The 21652-nt window shown below is 41.2% G+C and overlaps 1 long non-coding RNA gene across 1 annotated transcript in view; it reads left to right on the top strand.

Moving 5' to 3' along the window:
• Nucleotides 1-21652, top strand: part of LOC133769757 (uncharacterized) — a 46509-nt gene that overhangs the window by 8067 nt on the left and 16790 nt on the right. The window contains exon 2 of the long non-coding RNA XR_009867235.1: nt 3974-4057. This is a non-coding gene — a long non-coding RNA (uncharacterized LOC133769757). The remainder of the gene's footprint in view (nt 1-3973; nt 4058-21652) is intronic.

Raw genomic sequence — 21652 nt, 5'->3', positions numbered from 1 at the left:
CTATATACTTGACTGAGGTAAATTGATTGAGATGATGTCACTTTAAATAGTTAAAGCAAAAGTGAAGACATTAAAGCATTGACTTCAGTGAGAAATGTCATGTTGGGCATTTCTTGACAGGACCACATCAGATCACATGTCAGGCTAAAAGATTAGGGAAGGCTATTTCTTTGCAGAATGTACGTTAATTTAGGTATTTGCTTCCAAGGATAGGTTGTACATTTTTTGTGTTTGTTTCGTAGAGTTGGTTGCCACCTTACCAAATAATTGAAAAGAAGCTGGTATTGTAGAATCCAAACAGAGGGAAGTTTACAAAGGATATTTTTCTTCACAGTCTCCTCTGAATGATAAACTTTTATGCTTCCTGATTCATTGATTTTCTTTCATGTGATTTTGGTTAATTTAATGGCTTTTTAAATCATATGCTATTTTGCTAATGTCCACATCGTCTATAACTTGAAAACAAATTCAACAGCATCAGATCTTTTTCAGGAACTGCAACTGAAAGCTCAGTTATTGAAGAGCTCCTCTTGCAATCCCCCAGGTTCTATTAAAAGCAAACACCTCAACCTGTTCTTCTTTCCTAACAACTCTTACAATTGCAACTGGCATGGCTGTGGATGAATATTTAATGGAAGAGCCTTTAACTCTCTTTTCCTATTTGCCCTAGAAATGCCTTTCATTTGTCTTTTCTGGTTATGTGCTTTAAAAGGCATTAGTCAGTATGCAAGAATTATCCACTCCCTTTTAAAAAACCATAAAAATTCTAATTCTAGGAAAGAGGTGTGATGTCTATTCTAAAGTTTCAGCAATATATAAAGTTTTCTGAATAAGCTGGAGGAAACTCTATTCCAGATAAATTAAAATGGGGCAGCTGCTGGGTATAGCAGTTTATATTTATGTCCTTCTGCTGTTGGCCTTTGGTCCTATTATTTTGGATTTTTGTCTTCACACACTGTCTGTTGTTAACAGAGTGAGTTTTTGAAATTAAAATATATTTTCAACATTTACAGGCTGAGTGCATAGCTGAATCGGAAAACAAGATGCATTCCTGTGTTCCCAAGTATGTGTTCGGGCAGCAATGGAGGAGGGCATGCCTGCAAGATGCCCCCTTCCCCCAAGGACAAACAGGAGCACACCACATCTATCACCTAAGGAGACGCTGACTCTCAGGGTGCAGTGTGTTGGAAATACAGGCACACTGGTTTTACAGCTGAACCCTTAATAAGGTTTTATCTCATCCTGACTGTCCCCAAGATGTGATGTTTCAGTTTTATATTAGATCATTTTTGAATTTTACAGCAAGTTTTCACAATCCACCATCACAGGCATTTTGAAGTGAAGGGAGATTATAGAAAGAAACCCCCAAGATGAAAGAAGACCGTGGCAGGGCAGGGGGGCTCACCTTCATTTTTAGGGATGCTATCAGAGCCTGCTTTTCAAAGTTATCATAATATGCCGTGTCATGGAGTACAAAATGAGATGATTCCAGGAGGACAAAAAATAAGAAAAAGATTGCTTCCCACCCTCCCCCATCAAAAAATTAAAAAACAAAACAAACAAAAACCAAACCAAACCAAAACTAAACAAAAAACAAACAAACCAAAAGCAAAACTCCAGAACAGCAACAGTCAAAGCCAGCCAACACCAAACCCCAATCCTGACCCCCACAAAGAAGCCCCTTACCACTTTGGGAAAGTTTCTGTGTAAGAGTGGGTCCTGCCCAGGTTCCCAGCTGGTCAACTTTTGAGACGCGACAGGCTGGGGTTTGCCTGGCAGCAGACTTTTGGAGCTGGACACCACAGTCCCACCACTAAACAGGGAAACTTGGGAAAGCAACTGTTGAAAGTTAACCTCTCCTTTCCAATGGAGGCTTGCAGAGCCAGAACAGTGAGAGCTGATACAGGCGATTTTAGTCTTTTCTGAGGCATTCCTAACTTTTATGATTCCCCCCTCCTTCTTTTACTATCTGTCTTTGTGCCTCCAGGGCCAGGGAAAGAGCAGGGCAGATTCTAGATTGCTTTCAGAGTTTGCCTTCTCTGATGATGGATTACCATGTCAATTTAAACGGCATAGGATTAATTTGTTTCAATGATTTCTCTTTAGGCTGAATGCCAGCCGTTTTTCTGTCTCTCCCCTTGCTCTTCAGAACAACAACCCCCCCTCCTCCAAAAAAGAAAAAAAAAAAAAACCTTCTTCCCATATTGTATGTAGAAAGACAATAATAGAAATAGACAAGTTAGGTGTAATGTTGCAACACAGTTATAGGTCTGAGTGTTTTTATCTCTGCCTAAGAGGCTGAAACATAGAGTCAGTCACATTAAAATGAAATTGGACTCAACATTTATTCAATAAATACTTGTCTTGTAGATAATCCAGTGCCGAGTGCTTCTGACACATAAGGACTTAATTTGTCTTGGATAACAAGTTATTAATATGGCACATTGAAACTTGCCACCTACAATAAGGTTACTGAGATCCATAACAAACTCAAATGATCATGAACATACATTAGTAATACACTATGTATATGTGCGCACACCACATGCAAATGTATATATATATATATATTTGTATATTTCAGGATCACATATGATAAAGATTTCAGTGAAGTTCAACAATTCCACCATGATGCAGATGTAGCTAACCTTTCCAAAATGAGACTGTCAGAGTTTTCTCTTTTGAAAGATTTCTAAAGTGCACAAGAAAAGTGCTGTTCCAACCCACTTTTTTTGCAAGATCAAACCCATCATGAAATTGAAAATGGTACAAAAAGCACTTTAGTGCAATCCAAAAAAAAAAAAAAAAAAAAAAAAGGAAAAAATCAAACACTCCCTTTGCAGTCTTCACCTAGACTCAACTTGCAGCCAGGAAAAGCACATTCCTGATAGAATGGAGTGATGTAAAGGACATAATCTATCCCTGAAGAGATTATTTTATTTCTCTCTCTAAAGGCAGGTTCACAAGTGGATGCAAAAGGAAAAAAAGAAAAAGATTTTCAACCTAGGGACCCTGTATGTTGGGCAAATGTGTACACAGGCTGCTTTCTCCACCCGGTTCTACCTGCTTCTCCTTTTCCCAGCATTCTTCACACTGAAACTCAGCATCACAGCTCAGAATACAAAACTGTATTTCAAATATTAACACAAATGAATTTTATAGCCCTCCTCTTTTTCTTAATGCACTGGCAGGCTTCATTTGTGTAGGTTCTACCTTCTAAGGACATTCACAATCACAAGTCGATCGATGACTGTCAGAACTGGGAATCGGTGCAATTTTAATTTGTAAAAAAAAAAAAAAAAAAAATTGTTGGTTGCTAACCTTGGGGGAGATTGTGCATCTCTAAGAAACCAAATCTCTGAGAGCTCTCCCTGGGAAATGTTACACAAGAGCAGAAAATCCAGGCAAGAAAGGCTAATTGAATGAAGAGAGAGAATTAGGTTAAAAAATAGAGTACAATCTAGTATCACATTTTCACTAGTGTAACTTGAAATGAAGGTGTCTTCAAGTCGCCAGTGATGCCACAGTGTTTAGATGTTGGCCACAGATGGGAACACCTATTGAAATGTGTCTGAAGAAGATTAATAGGGCTTGTCACTGTTGGGAAAGCACTGCTTTGCTGTAAATTTCTACCAGCACAAGATGAATTACCGATGCATGCTCACTTATCAACCCCATCACTATCGTTCGACACTAAATCAAATTGAGAAGTTATCTGCAATCAGAAAATTTCTTTTTAAAATAGACACACACCTTTAGGCCCCAACTCTTTAATAATCCCACTCACAAAACAATTCCCCATGCCAGGATGCTGCTTCGGCTTATGAAGAATGATATCGCAGTAATGAATGTATTTTTAAGTTCACAGACAATGGACAGCTGTTCAAATGGCAACGATTGACAGTATTTTAATGAGGGAATGAAGGCTTCTTGGAATTTAGTCTTTCATAAAATGTGTGCTTTTTACTTTTAGGTTTTCCTCTCCTTTACTTGGAAGGCAAAAGAAAGAGTGGACTTGCTCTTCTGAACTGCGACCCAGTGGTTTCCTAGCGCTCTGGTGAGATAACATTATCAGATAACTGCATATTTAGGTGGGGCAGACTGGGATTAAATGCATGACGGTAATAACTGAGAACATGCTTTTTAACAAACTGAGTTAATGGCACTTCATGTATCTCAGTTTTAAGTTGATTTATTTGGAAAGCAAAACAGAGGAATTTTCTTTTTGTTGAGAGTTAACCAACTAAGCAGCCAGAGCTTTCCAACTCAAGGATAGTAATGTTTCCATAAAACCCTCTTTTCATAGGGCTCCACCTGCTTAAAAAGTGTTCTCACGTGTATCTCATTTGAGTTTTCCTGAAATCCTGCTCAGGCAGATATTTTGGATTCCCATTATGCTTATGAACAAACTGAGGCTCTGAGAGATATCTGAGGCCATGGAGCTCATAGGAACACACTCACAGTTTGAACCTGTGTCTTCTGTGTTCTTTCAAAATTTTTGTTTTCAAATCATTGCATAAATAAGGCAGATGGTGATGAGGTTAATTACAGCTAATGCTCACCACATACCAGCATTTACATGTGTTATATACTTAATCTCTATACAACTGTGAGTTAGGTGCTGCTATTATTTCCATTATCCAAGAGAATAAAAGGAAAACAAAACAAGATAAGGCTTACAGAGATGAATGGCTTGCCTGAGAGTCACATTGCCATGAAGTTGGGGACATTTGATCTGAATCCAGGAAGTCTGATGTTAAAGCCACAGCCCTGTCGTATGTGCCTGCTTCTAAGGACAAGACTCTCAAATTGTGCTGAATAGTCACAAGAAATCCCTCTCATTTTTGGACCATGACTCAGAGTCAGTGTGGCCAAATAGGTCCTGGTTTGCAAAGGAGGAGACTTAGTTTTAAATTTTAGCTTTAATAATTCCTATGAAGGTAGCCTTAAACTCCCTGGTCTTTATTTTCCTCATCTCTAAAATGGCGTGGTTGGAGAGTGGCCACTGTGACACAGAAGGTTTGGGATGTCTGCATCCTCTATTGGAGTATCTCGATTCAAGTTCTGGCTCATCTGCTTCTCATCCAGCCTCCTGCTGATGTTCATTTTGGGAGGAAGCAGGTGATGGCCCAAGTACCTGTGCCCCTGTTACCCATGTAACAGACTGGGATGGATTTCCTGGCTCCTGGCTTCAGTCTGGCCCAGTCCTGGCTGTTGTAGGCATTTGTGAGAGAATAGTAGATAGAAGCATGCTCTCTCTCTCTCTCTCTCTCTCCTTTTCTGTCTCTCTCTTTCCTTCTCTTGCTCTGTCTCTGTTTCCATCTATGTCTCTTTGCCTTAAAATAAAGTAAAATAAACTGACATGATTGGGCCAAATGATTCTATGGACTTTGCTCTTGGGGGCTCCTACATTCACAGTCCCTAATAGGAAAGAATGAGGATCACTGCTTGGCCTTTTGGCTAAGATCAAGTGTAGGAAAGAAAGGAGGAGCAGAGAAGCAGCAGCCAGCTCTGAGGGACACGTGGGGATGAGTGACAGGCAGGCATGGTGAGAGTGCATGGCTACCATTTCTCAGAGAGGGGCACTGGGGACGTTCTGCATCACTGGGATCTCCAGTTTCTTTTTCTTGTCCCCAGAGAGCACTGACCACAGTTATCCCCCAGTATCCTCAGGGGTTTTGTTTCAGGGCCCCAAGAATAACAACATCTGTGGATGCTCAAATCCTCTTCACAAAATGGTATAGTGTTTATGTAGAAACTATGCACATCTTGGTCTATGCTTTTATCTCTAGATGGCTTGTAATATCTAATACAATGTAAATGCTTTGTATTGTATTGTTTAGGGAATAATGACAAGAAAAAGATCTATACATATTCAGTACACTGGCAATACTTTTAAAATTTTTGTTTATTTATTTGAGAGGAAAAGAGAGACAGATACAGAAAGATCTTCTATCTCCTGGTTCACTTCTCAAATGCATGCAACAGCTAGGCCTGGGCCCGGCCAAAATCAAGAGCCTGGAACTGCATCTGGGTCTCCCACATGGGTGCTAGGGGCCCAAGAACTTGAGTCAACATCTGCTGCCTCCCAGAGTGGGAATTAGCAGGAAACTGAATTGGAAGGGGAGCTTGGACTCACACCTAGGCACTCTCATGTGGAATGCAGACATGCCAAGCAGCTTCTTAATGCTGCACCAAATGCCTGCCCCTGGAGGCAGTCTTTAGAAAAAATATTTTTAATGTATGATTGGTTGAATTTCTACATGTAGACCCCACAGATTTGAAGGGCAGACTATTCTTACAGAAAGGAGGATTCTTTAGAAAAATCACAGAATTGAAAACTTTCAAGGAAGCCTTTCCCTTCCTCATTTTCCAGATGAAAGCAAGAAGAAAAACTGGAGGTCTGGAGAGGTCAGGGGACTTTCTCGGGGTCATCCAGCTAATTGGTGATGCAGATGGAACTGAACCTTTTCCTTTGGTTTCCCAAACTGGAATCTCCACCCTCTGAAAGCATCTCTCCTGTGCTATGTGCCTTATTCCACAAAACATACTTTAGATCATAATGTTCCTATTACAACTCTTCCTGTATTTTATGCTGATACTTTGTGTGGATTTTTTTTTTTTTGGTTGTAATAATGACATTTCTCCAAGTCTCTCCCGCAACAATTTTTCATAGAACTGATTAGGCTAAGCAGCCAAGTGGTTGAAACTGCAATGTAGAATCACATAATAATAAGAATATTCTGTAATCTCTATTAGGTCAGAATCATATTCCAATCTGTATTTCTTACCAACCTTTTTCTGATGCTTCTGTAACCAACATTGCTAGATTTATACTCTCTAATCGTTCTCCAATGGGAAAAACCTGTGGTTTTTTTTTTTTTTTTCTTTCTTTTCCTGTCCCAAATCACCATTCCACATACATTGCCTGTTTTGGGAACACCAGTCTGGGTTTAATCAGAAGTTGCAAGACAAAATGTGCATTATTAAGAAATATAAATATTTTCAGAAGCAATCAAAGGGATGAAAGATTGATACAGCATGTAGATCGGACCTAATTCGAAGCAGCTTTGTTCTAATGAGGGCTACTGGTATACAAAGTCAAGAACTCTTGTGGCCACCAGTTAAAAATTCCGACACGTTCCAACAACTTGTCAGGGTTTCTCTCACTGGATACGCTGAAACACTTTTTGCAAGGAATATTCCCCAGCCTAGGCCACCTTCCTGGCCACCCCTAGGGACTTGTTATAGTCATCTTTGAGAAGTGATGACTAATTCTCTCTTTAGAATTGAGATCAGCAGGTACCTCCCATTTCACAACTCGGAAGTTGGCTTAGCTTTAACTTTCATAAGAACATTTTGGCCTGGAGGCATCTGTATTACACTTTCTTTCTTGGCTTAATAAAAGGTATTGCATTATCTACCTGGTCAATCTCTATTGGTTTTCAAAATAGAGACATGGAAAAACCTAATAAGCCTCATTAGGTATCTGCGTTAAAAACAACGCACTGCTTAATTTACCATGTTGCTTTGAAATGGTCCAGTCACTCTGGGTGGTCGTTGCCTGAATGCAGGTATTGCTACTTTGGTATGCTTATTAGTCTTAAAGCTCTGGAAAAAAAAAAAAAACTAGTGTGTAGGTGGAATTTTAATACACAGGGGATCAAATCCTGATTGTTGTATTTTGTTTTTGTTTTCTTTCTTTCTTTCCTTTAATCCTACTTTTTGTCCACATGGCCATGTGTGAGAGATGGCTTGATTTTCTTGATATGGTTCACCCATCCACAGCTGGAATTCCAAAGGGGACTGAAAATGTCTTTAAAATCAACACAACTCAGGGAGCCTGAGAGAACAAGTTTTCCTTTGTTGTAGGGTATAGTATTATTTGCTGTAGGTTTTTTGATATACATTCTAAATTAGGTCTGCAAAGGCATGCTTCATCTTTAATTCATCACTCTCAGCTGAAAGAGATTAGCAATGTCTAGCACGCACCCCTCGTATGGTGCTGACCTCATCAAGTATGGCCTGAAATTAATTAGCCTCATTCATTCCAAATGGAAGAGGATAATGGAGCAGCATTTCAGAGATGACCATCACAAATTGTATGCAGCATATTTAAAAGGGCCCTGTTTTCCAACCGTGTCGATTACAATTCTCTCCAGGGCTTACAATATGTCCGAGTTATCAGGGAACCAGACCTGAGAGCCCGGTCGGGCTTCATGTATATTTTTTGTGTACATATGCTTCTGTGTGTATGTGTGTGTATATGTGTGTGTACATGCACACACATGGAAAGAGTTGGATGTTGATGAGAGTTACTGCTTGTGAACCAATAGGTCCCACATTTATCTATCTTGCTCTCTAGGATGAGATCTGGAATACTTGACCAACAAAACTCCCATATTTAGTACTGTGGATCTGGTCATCAAATACATAAAATAGCCATTTTTGTTGTTGTTGCCATCAAGTGGAACATGCTAGCAAAATTTGCTGTAATTTTTCAGAAAAATGCTACTTTAATTTGAAACAGAAAAGCTTCTTAAAGAAATGCTCAACTTTTCTGAGTTATTTTTGAAACTTTCTGTGTCTATTCCCAGTTCCTACTGTTTGATCATATTTTAAAACATGATTAAGGACTGAGATTACAGACTCACTTAAATTTACCATCTTGCTAAGATTAGCTGATTTTTCTCTTTTGGGGATTGACCAAGGGAAGCCAAATTTTTGAATATTAAAACTGCTTTCTTTTCTAGCCAACAAATCTTGACCGGGGTTCTTTGGGATTCTCAGAGATGTTGTAAAGTTTATTTTTATGAGCAGTAGTTTGGGAATTACAAATTGGAAGAAGAAAAAGCCCTTGACTTATTTGTCTTTTCAAGGTTTTAATTTTTTAAATAGCATGAAATGTGGCTAATTTATGGAAAGAAATCAGTGGTATTTAGGGGAGTTTTTATATAGTTTGCATTTGTTATGAAAAAGTTATCCCAGGATAACTTTGTTTAAATTGAAAAGCAGATATTCAGTGTAATGTAGCAGCAATGCTTCCATTTAACTATTTGAGTGACAAATGAACTGTTAGGCAAATAATCTTTTCAGAGCTCATCGATACAATGATCTTCATATGTAAATTGTTTAAGAGTATTTTGTCTTGTAATAAAGCAGAAACTGGAAGTGTGTGGCCCATGTCTCTGCAAACGGAGGATTTAGAAATTTATCTAAGCTCACTTTTGCCTAATCTTCTCATCCTGGAAGGTCCCTTTATCTAATAGGCATCTATCATTTATATGTACAAGATCATCAATCACGGACTGTGAAACTATCATTTTGACATAGAAGATCTATCCTTAAATCTTCCTAAACCTCTAGCATATAATTTGAGGAAATTAGCTGGCTTAAAGTCTGGGCTTCTGACTTCTGGGAGATGAAATGCAAAAATGGAGAAAGCTTAAATTATACAAATTCAATTTTAAAGTCACAGAGTTTAACAGAGCCAGGGATAAAAGATGATGAAACACAGATCTTTAGGTGTTGACAGAAATTGATAATTTTGCTAATTATTGCCTGGTCAATTTGTAATTTCATAGCAAACACATGCAATAGTGAGTAAGGGAGAAGAATCTGCAAAAAAACAGCTTACTCAGTGGATTACTTTTTACAAAAATGATTTTCCTCTTAATAGTTTATTATTGAGACAAAGGAACACATGCATTCTGCAACATTTGCTCTTTGCTCACATACCAAACAGCATGTCTCAATTTTAACCTAGTTTAAGCGCTATGAAATTTGAGTTCATTCAAATGATAAACTCAAAGTAGAGCTCAGAGGAACTCAACACATCTCATTTGGTGTCCACCTGAAGCTATAAATCCTCATGTGGCACTTGAGAGGGGGAAAGGAGGTTCACCTAAAGTTCAAACCAGGTTTCCCTGAACTTAACCCAGGATCACTAACGTTAGGGTGGACCAAGGCTGCCTCTTGCCTTCATAATGAAACTTTTATCCCACTTTAGCTTACGATGAGTACATGATGGGTTGGTGGTGGGGAGAGAACCAGAAGTTGCTTTTTGCAGTGCTGTTTTATCTGATTTTATTTCTTATTTCCTGTAAACTTCTGAAGTGGGAGAGAACAGCATATGAAGTAAATTTTCGATGATATACATGAAAGAATGACCACATATGACAGACCAAGAGGGGAAACTGCCAGTCTTTGGATTATTAAATACACATAGGATTTCTTAAACAAGAGAGTTTGTATGAATGTTATTAACTAACGTTTCTAGGGTGCTTACTATGATTAGGTGCTGTGCTAAACACTTTATGTGTATTAACTCAGTTTGGTTCATCATAGCATCATCAGGAAAACCCCATTATTTCCATTTTGTAGATGGCAGAGACGAGGCACAAAGTGTTTACAAACCTTGCTCAAGGTTACATCACTTGTAAAAGTCATTTGAACCCCAAGATATCTGGTTCTGGAATTTCCATACTTACATACAACACCATCCAGACTGCGCATCTCTAGAGAAAATACATTTACAGTTTTGTTTGGAAAATAAACTGCTACAGACCATGAATGACACAGAGACTCCCCATTTTTTGAACAACTGAGCACAGCAGTAAATCTAATGGGAAAAAACAAAATAGAGAAAGCCTTTTCTTGTCGAGTCTTCTTATGCCAAAGGTAGGAAGGGAACTGATTTCTCAAATCTCCTGTAAATCTTTCTAAGTTTCCAGTTGGAAAGTTAAATTATACATAGGATGCCTTACTGTTGCCCAGGTAGAGCTAAACTGAATGGCATTCAAAGAAAGAGAGTGTAAAAACGACAGGGCAAGAGTTTGACGTGGGAGGAGAGATATAAAGAATGGAAAAAGCAGAACTTGGCAAGCAAGAGTTAACAGAAATATTAGAAAAGAACTGAGGGCCTAAAAGTGTCATGAGGGAGGTTGGGAAGAGGCAGAGGCGGAGGGGAAGGTCCAAGAGAAAAATAAACGAAGGAAACGGTAGAGTTGGCCATTGTCTCGCAAGACCCACGAAGAAAGCTGTAGTCTGTTTTGGATATACTGAAGCCCAAGCCAGAGATTTCACTTCAAAAGAAAATTCTGTTCCTTGCCTTGTGTGGGCTGAAGCAGAAAGATAGGCTAAAACAATATGGTTTAAAAGTCTCAGTCATACTGACCTATGGAGTGCTCCCATAACCTCTATCTATGCTGTCTCATTTAAAGGTGGTGATGCATTTGCAAAGTACGTCTTATCTCCTTTACAGAGGCACAGGAAGGGTGTGGTGCTTGGCCAGGGTCAGAGAGCCAGAGTCCCTGAGTCCTTCCTAAACCTGATGCCTTCCCAGAACATCACATTGCCTTCCCTCACACGTCTGCATGCTTTTGCTCAGAAGATGATGTCACAAGACAGCTGGTATCAGGCCAAGTTCACGACTGTGCATCACCCTTAAGAATCATATCGACAAGAACATACTGTGCTGGCATGAGACAGCGCTCTGTTCTGAAACCCTCCTGACCCGCCTCGAGGAGGTGGCCCTGTCTGCTCAGCTTTTCAGAAACTATGCAAGGTAAGCAAACAGTCAGCAGTCACCACGGAAGTGGGATGGACCCGGGAAAACAGAGGAGGACTCTCGAGGGAGGCCCAAGCCTCCCCGGTCTACAGGCCCCCAAGTGAAATCACCTGGCTGTTTATGGGAGTCTGAGTGCTGATGAAAAGACTGAATTACACTCCAAACCTTTCCTTGCCCATGTAGAAAAGATCCAGATTCTTTGAAAGGTATGTAAAGCATCGATCTGAAAAGTGGCAACAGCATTTGGGACCAATTACCCAGATTAGGAGGCAATGTCTGTTTACACTCCATAGCCAAGAGCCCTTCAACTCTGCTCCACAAACTGGAGATTGTAAATTACAGAAATTTCAGCCTTACACTGACGTCTCTCTTGACCCGTGTGGCTGCGTAAAGAAAAGAGCAGGCAGGAAAGCCCTCTGCTGACTCGCCCTAAAGCTTCAGTGGATGGGAAACTGAATACTGTCTTCCAGGTAAGATGTGTAACATGAGGCTGCCCTGCATGGAGGCTTCAGGTCCTGCTGCTTTGCAAGGGCCTCGTGAACTGTGTGTGATGTGTCACGATGGACTTTTTCAGCTCTGCACTCCTCAAAAATGATTTTTGCAAAATATGTTAGAAAGTGAGGGCCCCCCGCTGTCTTCTAGTTAATGACCATAGCACTTCAATTTAACTCCATGTTCTAATGCATTGTGGGTTAGTCAGCAACCAACGGTGGACAGTGAAGCTATGTCCATGAAAACTGTGATGCTGAGAATGATTGAGCATACATTGTGACAAACACAGGTACTGTGAACAATAAAGAGGCATCTGTAATGTTTGGCCAAATCTCAGAGTTGAGATGTATGTGACTTCTCCTACCCCACTTTATGTAACTCTGATAACTCCAGAATTTTTTGTAAATATTCGTCTGTCTTTTAACATCATCCTGATGTTAAGGGCTTGACCTTGCCAGGAGCAAAATAACCACAGAGGTCAAATAGCCAGGAGAAGAAATGAGAGGTATCTGTTCTCTGCCAGATGCAGTGTGTTGAAAAGACAAGTCCTCATTTTACCTGTAGCCATAATGCATGTGTTCAGAGTTTAGAGATTTAACCGCACTAAATAGCACCTCTGGGCCATCAAATTGGAAATAACCACAGGCAGAGCCTGAATTCTTCTTTTTGAAGTCTTGTCGGTTGGAGAGCCGTTTAGCAGAAAACAGAAGTGAAGCTGTGACTGGGGAGTGTCTGGGAACCGTGGCGTGTGAGAGTGCTTTTTATCCAGTCAACCAGCAGGCACGGTGTGGGGCTCTCTGTGGAGGTAGCGCAATTGTGGTGCCATTCCGCCATAACATATTTTTCTGGTTAAAAAAAAAAAAGCTGGCCAAAATCCCAACTTTATTCAATTTTGGATTTTTCTGACCCTGGTTTATCTCAACAATTTACCATTTTCTGCAATGTCAGAGCTTCCTGACACTTACAATTAACTCACAAATTAACTTAGAAATGATAGTAAGCTCTCAGCTAAATGATATAGTGGCCACCGGGGACCAGACCAATTTTCTAGAATAAGGTTAGACTAAGTTGCTGTGTAGCAAGGCTAAGGTTGGTTGTGTGATAGTTATTCAAGTGTGAGCAGGAATCCAAGGGTGAGAGGAGAGATGTTTGTCTCTAATTCTGGCTGATGACTCAGCCCTCTGGTGTATCTTCATTTGTTAAACAGAGGTACTTGGTCTTTACATTTTTTTTTTTTAATTCATGGCTTTCCTGAGGAATCTAGAAGTGATGGACTCCTACCCTTGGAAGGAAGGTTGGAGGTCCTTGTGGAGGTTGTGGAGAGAGGCAGCATGAAGCAGAGGCAGCCTGAGCAAGGTGCAGGGTTTGCAGAGCCAGTGCAGGCAACATAAATGTGTGAAGGTCTGGGGAGAGGTGGCCAGGTTGGCAGGGAATGGAGAGAGAGAGTAGAGAAGGGCTCACTGGTCCCAGAGCTGCTGAATGGGTAGCTTTGCTCTCAGAAAGCTTTGTTCCATGCATAGAACAAAAACCCAACCCAGGATTCCACTGGGTTAGACTCTGTGCTCAGAGGCAACGTGACTGACTCCTGTCCCTTTACCTCTGACAGCCCTTCAGATACTCGATCCTCATCCACTGCTTTGTTTTATTGCCCATTTGCCCAAAGCCTCTGTATGGCATGGACACAAGAGGTTTTGCTCTCCCGAGTTGCCTTGGTTTGCGAGTGTCTCTTAAGAAGCGTCTTGAAAGAAATAAAACACTGAGAAGTGACATGACCAGAGCAGACAGTGACTGCCCGCCAGGTCATGCCACTGGCTTAGTACCAGCCCTGTACCAGGAAGAGCACAAACCCTGGAGTCAGGTCTCAATCATCTAGGGCTTATACAGGGGATTTATCGCCTTTCAGAACGTCTCATATTTATCCCCATTAAATTTCATTTTGCTTTGGCTTTTTGGTAGCTTTTGGAGTCTGTCTCTCTCATCCTTTGTTCTTTTATAAGTTGTCTGGCACGCTTTCCCTATGTTTTTATACAGCTTTGCCCAGTCATTGAATTGAGCATTGGTGACGCCAGGCATTCTTGGGTTTTCTGGTGTCACTAGTGATTATGTTGAAAATGACTGCGTATTTATCCTTTCAGTGAGCTCATTTGTAGTGGTTAATGGCAGGGGTCTCTGGAAGTAGATCTGCCCCCATTTAGTTCCTGCGTCTGTCATCTTATCAGCTATCGTTTGATTTTAATTTGTCCATGCCTCAGTTTCCTCTCTGCAAAGTGGGGATAAAACTGTAATTATCACATGTGGTTATTTTGATGATCAGATGAATCAGAAGACTAGGACTTGGTACATAGTATGCACTGTTTACCATAATATAGACAAAAATGAACTTAGACAAGAGCCCTAAGGAAGGACATGGAGTTTTCTCTATAGCTGTGTTTCCAGAGGCTGGCACTGTGCCTGGACTAGATCTGGGGCTAACATATTGAGAGTTTCCACAATGTTCTAGACACTGGGTGTGAGCAGCCAATGCAGCCAATGCTATGGTTTCCATTGCTAACGGGTTTTCAATATTATTGGAGAAGGGAGGTCTTGACTATGGAAAGAAAAGCTGTGCACATTCAGCCTCTGACCAACTCCAGCATGGTTATTTTGCCACTAATCATTTGATGAATGACGATAGCACCAGTGTCTTCATTGATGCTAATTTATCGTGCCTGCATTTGGTGTGCAAGATGAGAAAAACCACTCCCTGAAGCCCACTGCCCACTCAGAGGGAGAGAGCATCCCACTTAGTGTTGCTTGCACAGTCTGAGTGGGGAGGCTGTCCATTTCTAGCATTAAAAAGGGCTTCACCAAAGAAAGCTTGTTTCTTAGATCTTCATTTTGTTTAAAACTGGGTAGATTCCTACGCCACAGGGAGATTGAAAAAATATGCTAAAAAATAGTATAAATGTTTCACGCATCATGCACCATGTGAAAGTTTTGCATTTTCCTCCCTTTCCACTACCACCACCCATAAAGCTCCTGACGCAGGAGTCCATCTGCATTTTGCTCCCTTTGACTGTGAATCACAACATGACCCAGGGATCTCATCCGGTTGGAAATCTAAACCTGTCGGAGATATCTCTTCCTGCCATCCATGTTAATTTGAACACGCTCAGTTCCGTACTTTCCTCCTTCTAGTGCAATACAGTGGAGTTCCTAGAATAAAACTCACCTTTCTCCTTTGTGTGTGTTCAGTAGGTAGCCCTGAAGCGGTTACCTGCTGGGAGGGGTGGGAGGAGTCGGGCTGGAGGAGCAGGGGCCACCAGTAACATGAGACATGGTTGTTGTGTGTGTAATGTGCTAATACTTTTGACAGCAGCCATCCTAAAGGGGTGTAGCGAGTCATTTGAAATTTGTACACACACTGCCCTATCCATTACGCGTTGCCCATATCACATCCATAATCCCCAAGGAAGATATGCTATTACACACATTGGGGCCGGGCCTGCGAGCCTCCACACACACACAACTCCTATGTACTTGCCACAGACACACTTCAATAGGAGTTGTCAGCAGCATAAATTTATCCCAGGACAGTCACAACCACAGCGGGCGCAGCTAAGCAGAGAGACCTGGCTGTGTGTTAAAAAGGCCGAGGAAGAACAAAAAAGCTGCCAGTTTTCATAAGAAATCTTATCCCGAGAGCATTGAGAACTGTAGCCTGATCCTCACCACGCTTTATCCCTGTCCCACGACCTGCGGATCCCAGACTGGGACTTGGAAGCAACTAAAACAGAGTGGGCATTGAAGAAAAAGCTCTGCTACAGGGCATGAAAACGCTTTGCGTGCAACTTATGATGTGAGGTGAATATTCCCCACAGATGACTTTCAGCACATTTATTTATCAAACTGTAAAGGAACATTTTGGAACCAATGACTTTTTTTTTTAAAATATAGAAATTGTAAAATGCATGCAACAAGGACACACAGGTGTTCAGGTTTGGAAAGTGATGAGAGTAACCTGTATAAATAACAAATTGTTGTAGGTGTTATATTAATTAATACATGGAGGGGTTTTCAGAAAGTTCAAAGAAAATGCATATTGTGAAAAACTATGCATGCGTTTCAAAATTTCTTTATACCAAAATAAACTTATTTTTTAATTCCATTTTCATTGATTTTTTAAAAAAATTTATTTATTTGAAAGGCAGAGTTACAGAGAGGCAGAGAGATAGAGATAGAAAGATAGGGAGAGAGAGGTCTTCCATCCTCTGGTTCACTCCCCAACTGGCCACAAAGTCTGGAGCTGGGCCTGTCCGAAGCCAGGAGTCAGGAGCTTCTTGCGGGTCTCCTACGTGAGTGCAGGGGCCCAAGGACTTGGGCCATCTTCTACTGCTTTCCCAGGCCATAGCAGAGAGCTGGATGGGAAATGGAGCAGCCAGGACTGAAACCAGCGCCCATATGGGATGCAGGCACTGAAAGTGGCAGCCTTACCCACCATGCTACGGCGCCACTCAGTGAGTTTTTGAAATGCCCACGTGTGTCGTCATGTTAATAATATAACTGCTACAGTGGACTTTGCACACTGTTTTCCAGCAAGTCCTCAGATGGGACTCTTAGGGAGGCCTTTTTGCCCTGTCAGACTAGCCCAAAACTATCTTCTACGTGATTAGGTGTTGCTGACTCAGCCCTGGCTGTAGGGAGCCCCAGAATTTACTCCTCACTCCTCAGAGTCACAGCCGACCCTGCTGTGAACCCTGACGTCATGACATCAGAAGTAGCAGGCTGGCAAGCAGAGCCTGGAGTTGAATCCTCACTTTGTGCCACACCAGCTGTGTGTCTTGGCCATGTTTATCCTGTGCATCCTGAAGTTAACGAGGACTTCTTCACAGCGATGCTCTGAGGACAGCTCCAGAAACACGTCCAAGTGCGGCGCACGGCCTGCATGCTCCGAAGAAGGGATGCACGCCACTGTGGCAGCAAATGGTGCTTCGTAGGACTCCAGGTCTTCCTCCCCACCACTTCCTAATAAGAAAACACTAATGCAAGCCTGGAATATTAAGATACTGCCTTTAAAAACAGCTTAATTAAATCTTACCCCATGGATAAAAAATGACTACACCATTAACAGAACATGTTTTTTTTTTTTGACAGGCAGAGTGGACAGTGAGAGAGAGACAGAGAGAAAGGTCTTCCTTTTGCCGTTGGTTCACCCTCCAATGGCCGCCGTGGTAGCGCGCTGCGGCCGGTGCACCACGCTGATCCAATGGCAGGAGCCAGGTGCTTCTCCTGGTCTCCCATGGGGTGCAGGGCCCAAGCACTTGGGCCATCCTCCACTGCACTCCCTGGCCACAGCAGAGAGCTGGCCTGGAAGAGGGGCAACCGGGACAGGATCGGTGCCCTGACCAGGACTAGAACCCGGTGTGCTGGCGCCGCAAGGCGGAGGATTAGCCTGTTAAGCCATGGCACCGGCAACAGAACATGTTTAATGCTACACTTATTCCTTTTTAAATTGCCAGCTAGTGTACTGTACATGTCGAGGGGGTACAGTGTGCCAGTTCCAAACATGTACACCGTGTGCAAGGATCAAAGGGCAGCTAGCATTTCCTTCAGCATTTATCATTTCTTTGGGCTGAGAAACTCCAAACTTCTCTCATCTAGTCCTTAATGAAATACATCATAAACTGTTGTGAACTATAGTCACCCCAAATACTAATCCTTTGATTTTTTGGTATATGGTGCTATAAAACTAATGTGTTTCATGATAATGAGCTAAGATATGGAAAACTGTCTTTCTTCATAATAAGTTTAGATTTGTTGTTGTTTCCTCAGTTCATAATATGAGGACTCTCATTTGGAGTTGAATTAATTATGTGTTAAAAATTACATCACCCTAAAAGGCTTCTACTCATTCTAAAAAAGGTAGTCTAGGTCACATTTAAAAAATAATGTGTTCCTGAATATGAAAAAGTGCAATAGGTTAATTTGAGAAGCATGAATAATTCAACACAGAACGACGCATTTCTTTTTACGTATTTTCCCACATAAAAATGTTTCTTTATCATTGTTAACTCCCATTGGCACATACAACTCCCCAAGAGCTCAAATAGGAAATGCAAAATTGCATTTTTTAGACGAAAGTAATGACTGAAATTAATACATTCGGAAGGAGCACAAGCAGTTTTTTTAAGTGTGCTGATAGCTTTTTTTTTTTTTTTTTCCCATAAACTGATCTTCTCTGGCTTGAAGTTCAGGTAGAAAATGGTCCAAGTTAAAACAAAGTTCTACAGAATTTGTACAAAGCCATGGCTTTGAAGAGTGAGTGTGTGAGAGAATTTGCTAGTGGTAATGGCAACATAGGCATTTCCATTTGTGTAGTAAAATCAAAAGTAAAACAAGGCTTACTCGAAACATAAGTTTAGATGTTACACTGAGCTCTCAATGGGAAATCAAACTGATATATTCAAATAAAACAGGTTCCATATCACTCTTCTCCGTGTATCAGAGTATAAACGTATTCAAATTCTTTCTGTCATCAGACGTAATCGACAAGTAACACAATTCAAATCTGCCTTCTGTCTTCCAGCCTTGCTTGTTTTCCTGTAGGGCTGATCACGCTGGCCTCCAAAGTCCGGGCTGGCTCTGTGGCCAAGGAATCTTGTCTACCAGAAATTCTTTTCACAAACAAGGTGCTCCCCTTGTTCTTCCACATTTGCCTCAATGCTACTCATTCCCCCGGCTGCCCGCGCCTGGCAGATCATAGCATCGCATCAGCCTGCATCGAATCGATTTGGGACACCAGGCATTTCCTCAAAGATTACATTCCCCATGAAAACTTTACAGGACCACAACGACATCCGAAAAGCGTTATGGGAAATGTGCCAGGCGTTGAGCTGAAATGAAGGCCGATCCTTTAGAGCAGGGAGAAGGGGAAGAGGGTCAGACAGAAAGAGAAGCGAAAGGAAAAGCAGGGCAGGAGGAGAGACACGAAGGAGAGGAGGCACCGAAATTAGAACAAGAGGCTGTGTTTATTAATAACCTTACTGACCCACAGGCCCCTGACACAAAATACATTAAGGGTTCTTGGGACACGCCGGTCTGTCACTCGCAGGAGGAGCAAATAAAATGGTGTTGGAAGCTGTGAACTTTCCGAGAACAGATAAAAGAGAAGGCAGAAAGTGAGAATACCGTGAAGGCGTACACTCACAAGTTTAGGGATCGTCCTGGTGGCCCCCGCTCTGGGTCCTGCCCCTGCAGAGTCCTCTCCAGGCAAGGCACCCTCCCTGTGCAGCTCCAGCAAACTAGGAGGTAAAAGACACAGGAAAGCATTGTTCTCTTGGTGGCCAGGATAGAATACTTGGAAATGATGGAAAAGCATAAAGAAGTGAATAACGATGACCTCTGATCCCATCACTGACGTTTAATCCTTGTCAGCACTTCGAAACACAGTCTCCCCTCTTCCCCTCTACTCTTCACACACATCTTTGTGTATTTTAAAAAATGTAGAGACCGTGGGGGCTGTTTTGGAAGCTACTTTTCCCCTTTGACAAGTTGTAATAAATGGTGGTAAAACTGTTCCAAAACATGATTTTTTATGCCTGCATCATATTTCCCCTTATTTGTATGTACTGGAATTAATTTAACCTCCTGTCACAAATTGATGTCATGTGTAAATTTTTGCCTTTATAAAATCTTAGATCTCCATTTCTTTCAGATAAATTAAGTGAAAATCTTGGATCAAAATATTCAAAACATAAATTTATTTACTTATTTATTTACTTGCAAGAAGAGAGAAACAGAGAGACAGAGAGACAGAGAGACAGAGAGAGAGAGAGAGAGAAAGTGTAAGAGCCGGCTAGCTGTCATCTATTGGTAACTCCCCACGCACCTGCAATGGCAGAGGCTGGACTCAATCTGGGGCTCTGCTGTGGGTGACAGAGACTAAGCTACATGAGAAACCATCTGCTGCCTCCCGGGATGTGCTTAGCAAGAAGCTGGAATCAAGAGCAGATCTGGACTTGAACCCAGGCTCTCTGATATGAAATGGGGATGTTCCACCTGGCATCTTCAGCCCTAGGCCAAGTGCCCACACCAGCCAAATAATTTTAAAGAAATTTCTCTTGGCTTACATGTTGCAGAGTTGCCCTCCAAAGTGTTTGTGCAATTTATGTTCCTGTTCACGGTGAATGGCAGTGAAGATTTCGGGAACTTTCATGAACTCTTCTCACATTAAGATAAGAAACCTGGCCTATTTTGTGAGTTGTATGCTTTTGATTATGTGTGATGCTGTCTTCTTATTTCTTGACTATTTGTCTTGTTTTATGTTTCTGTGATTTGCCTGCCGGTCTTTATTTTTATTTAACTTTTGCCTTGTGATTCTATGGAAGTGTTTGTTGATTTTCTATTTTCTATTTTCTTTGTAAAAATTGCTTATTCAATTTATTTGAAAGAGAGAGAGAGACAGAGAGAGAAATTTCTTATCCTCTGGTTCTCTTCCCAAATGCCTTTAAGAGCCAAGGTTAGATCAGGTCAAAGCCAGGAGCCCATAGGTCATTCTGGACCTCCCAAGGACTCAACTGCCTGAACCATCATTCCCTCTCCGAGGTCTGTGTTAGCAGGGAGGAGTCAGGAGCAGAGTCAGGATTGCACAGCAGGCACTCCAGCATAGAATGCCGCTGTCCCAGGTGCATCTTAATTGCTACACCAAATGCCTGACCCAAACGTTCTTTACATATAATTTATTAACTCCTTCACGATCACATGTCACAAGTATTTTCTCAATGTTTTGGTTTTTAATGTTAATAGATTTTTAATGTATATATTTATGAATTTATAGTAACAAATATTTTCCTTTATTCTGTCTTCCTCTATTTTTACATTTAGAAAGTCCTTGTACATTCCAGAGTGAGATCAATATTAACCTACATTTTCTACTAATGCTTTCGTGGCTCTTTTTATTTTTGAAAACAGTTAAATCTCTCATTTATCTGGAAATTTTTTGGTCTACATGATCAGAATCCATTTAATAAAACCTGTTTTCCTCACTGAGAATCTAAACATTATATGTAATTGGGTCTGTTTCTGTGTTTTTACATTTTATTTCATCATCTTTGTGTTTCATTACCTTTGCTGAAATCTTCATGTTTTGTTATTGTAACATATATATTTTTTTTACTTTTAAAGGTTTATTTGTTTATCTGAAAGCAGAGATACAGAAAGAGGGAGAGACAAAGAGAGAGATCTTCCATCTGCTGGTTTATTTGCCAAATGGACACAATGGCCAGAGCTGGGCTAGGCTGAAGCCAAGAGCCTGGAACTCCATCCAGGTCTCCCAAGTGGGTGACAGAGGCCCAGGCTCTTGGGCCATCTCCTGCTGCTTTCCCAGATGCATAGGAAAGACTTAGATCAGAAATGGAGCATTTGGGACTCAAACTGGTGCTCATATAGGATGCTGGGTTGCAGGCAGTGACTTAACACTGTTCTACAACACAGGTCCCAAGAATAGATTTTCATATCCAGTAATACAAATTCTTCTTCATTAAATTAGACTTGTTGGTGACACTTCCCTATTTGTTTTTCTATAAGTACTCATCAGGTTCAAAATGTTTGAAA

Source organism: Lepus europaeus, chromosome 11 (assembly GCF_033115175.1).
Source record: "Lepus europaeus isolate LE1 chromosome 11, mLepTim1.pri, whole genome shotgun sequence".
Lineage (NCBI taxonomy): Eukaryota > Metazoa > Chordata > Mammalia > Lagomorpha > Leporidae > Lepus > Lepus europaeus.
Note: the sequence above shows the minus strand (reverse complement) of the source record. Positions and strands in the feature narration are given on the sequence as shown.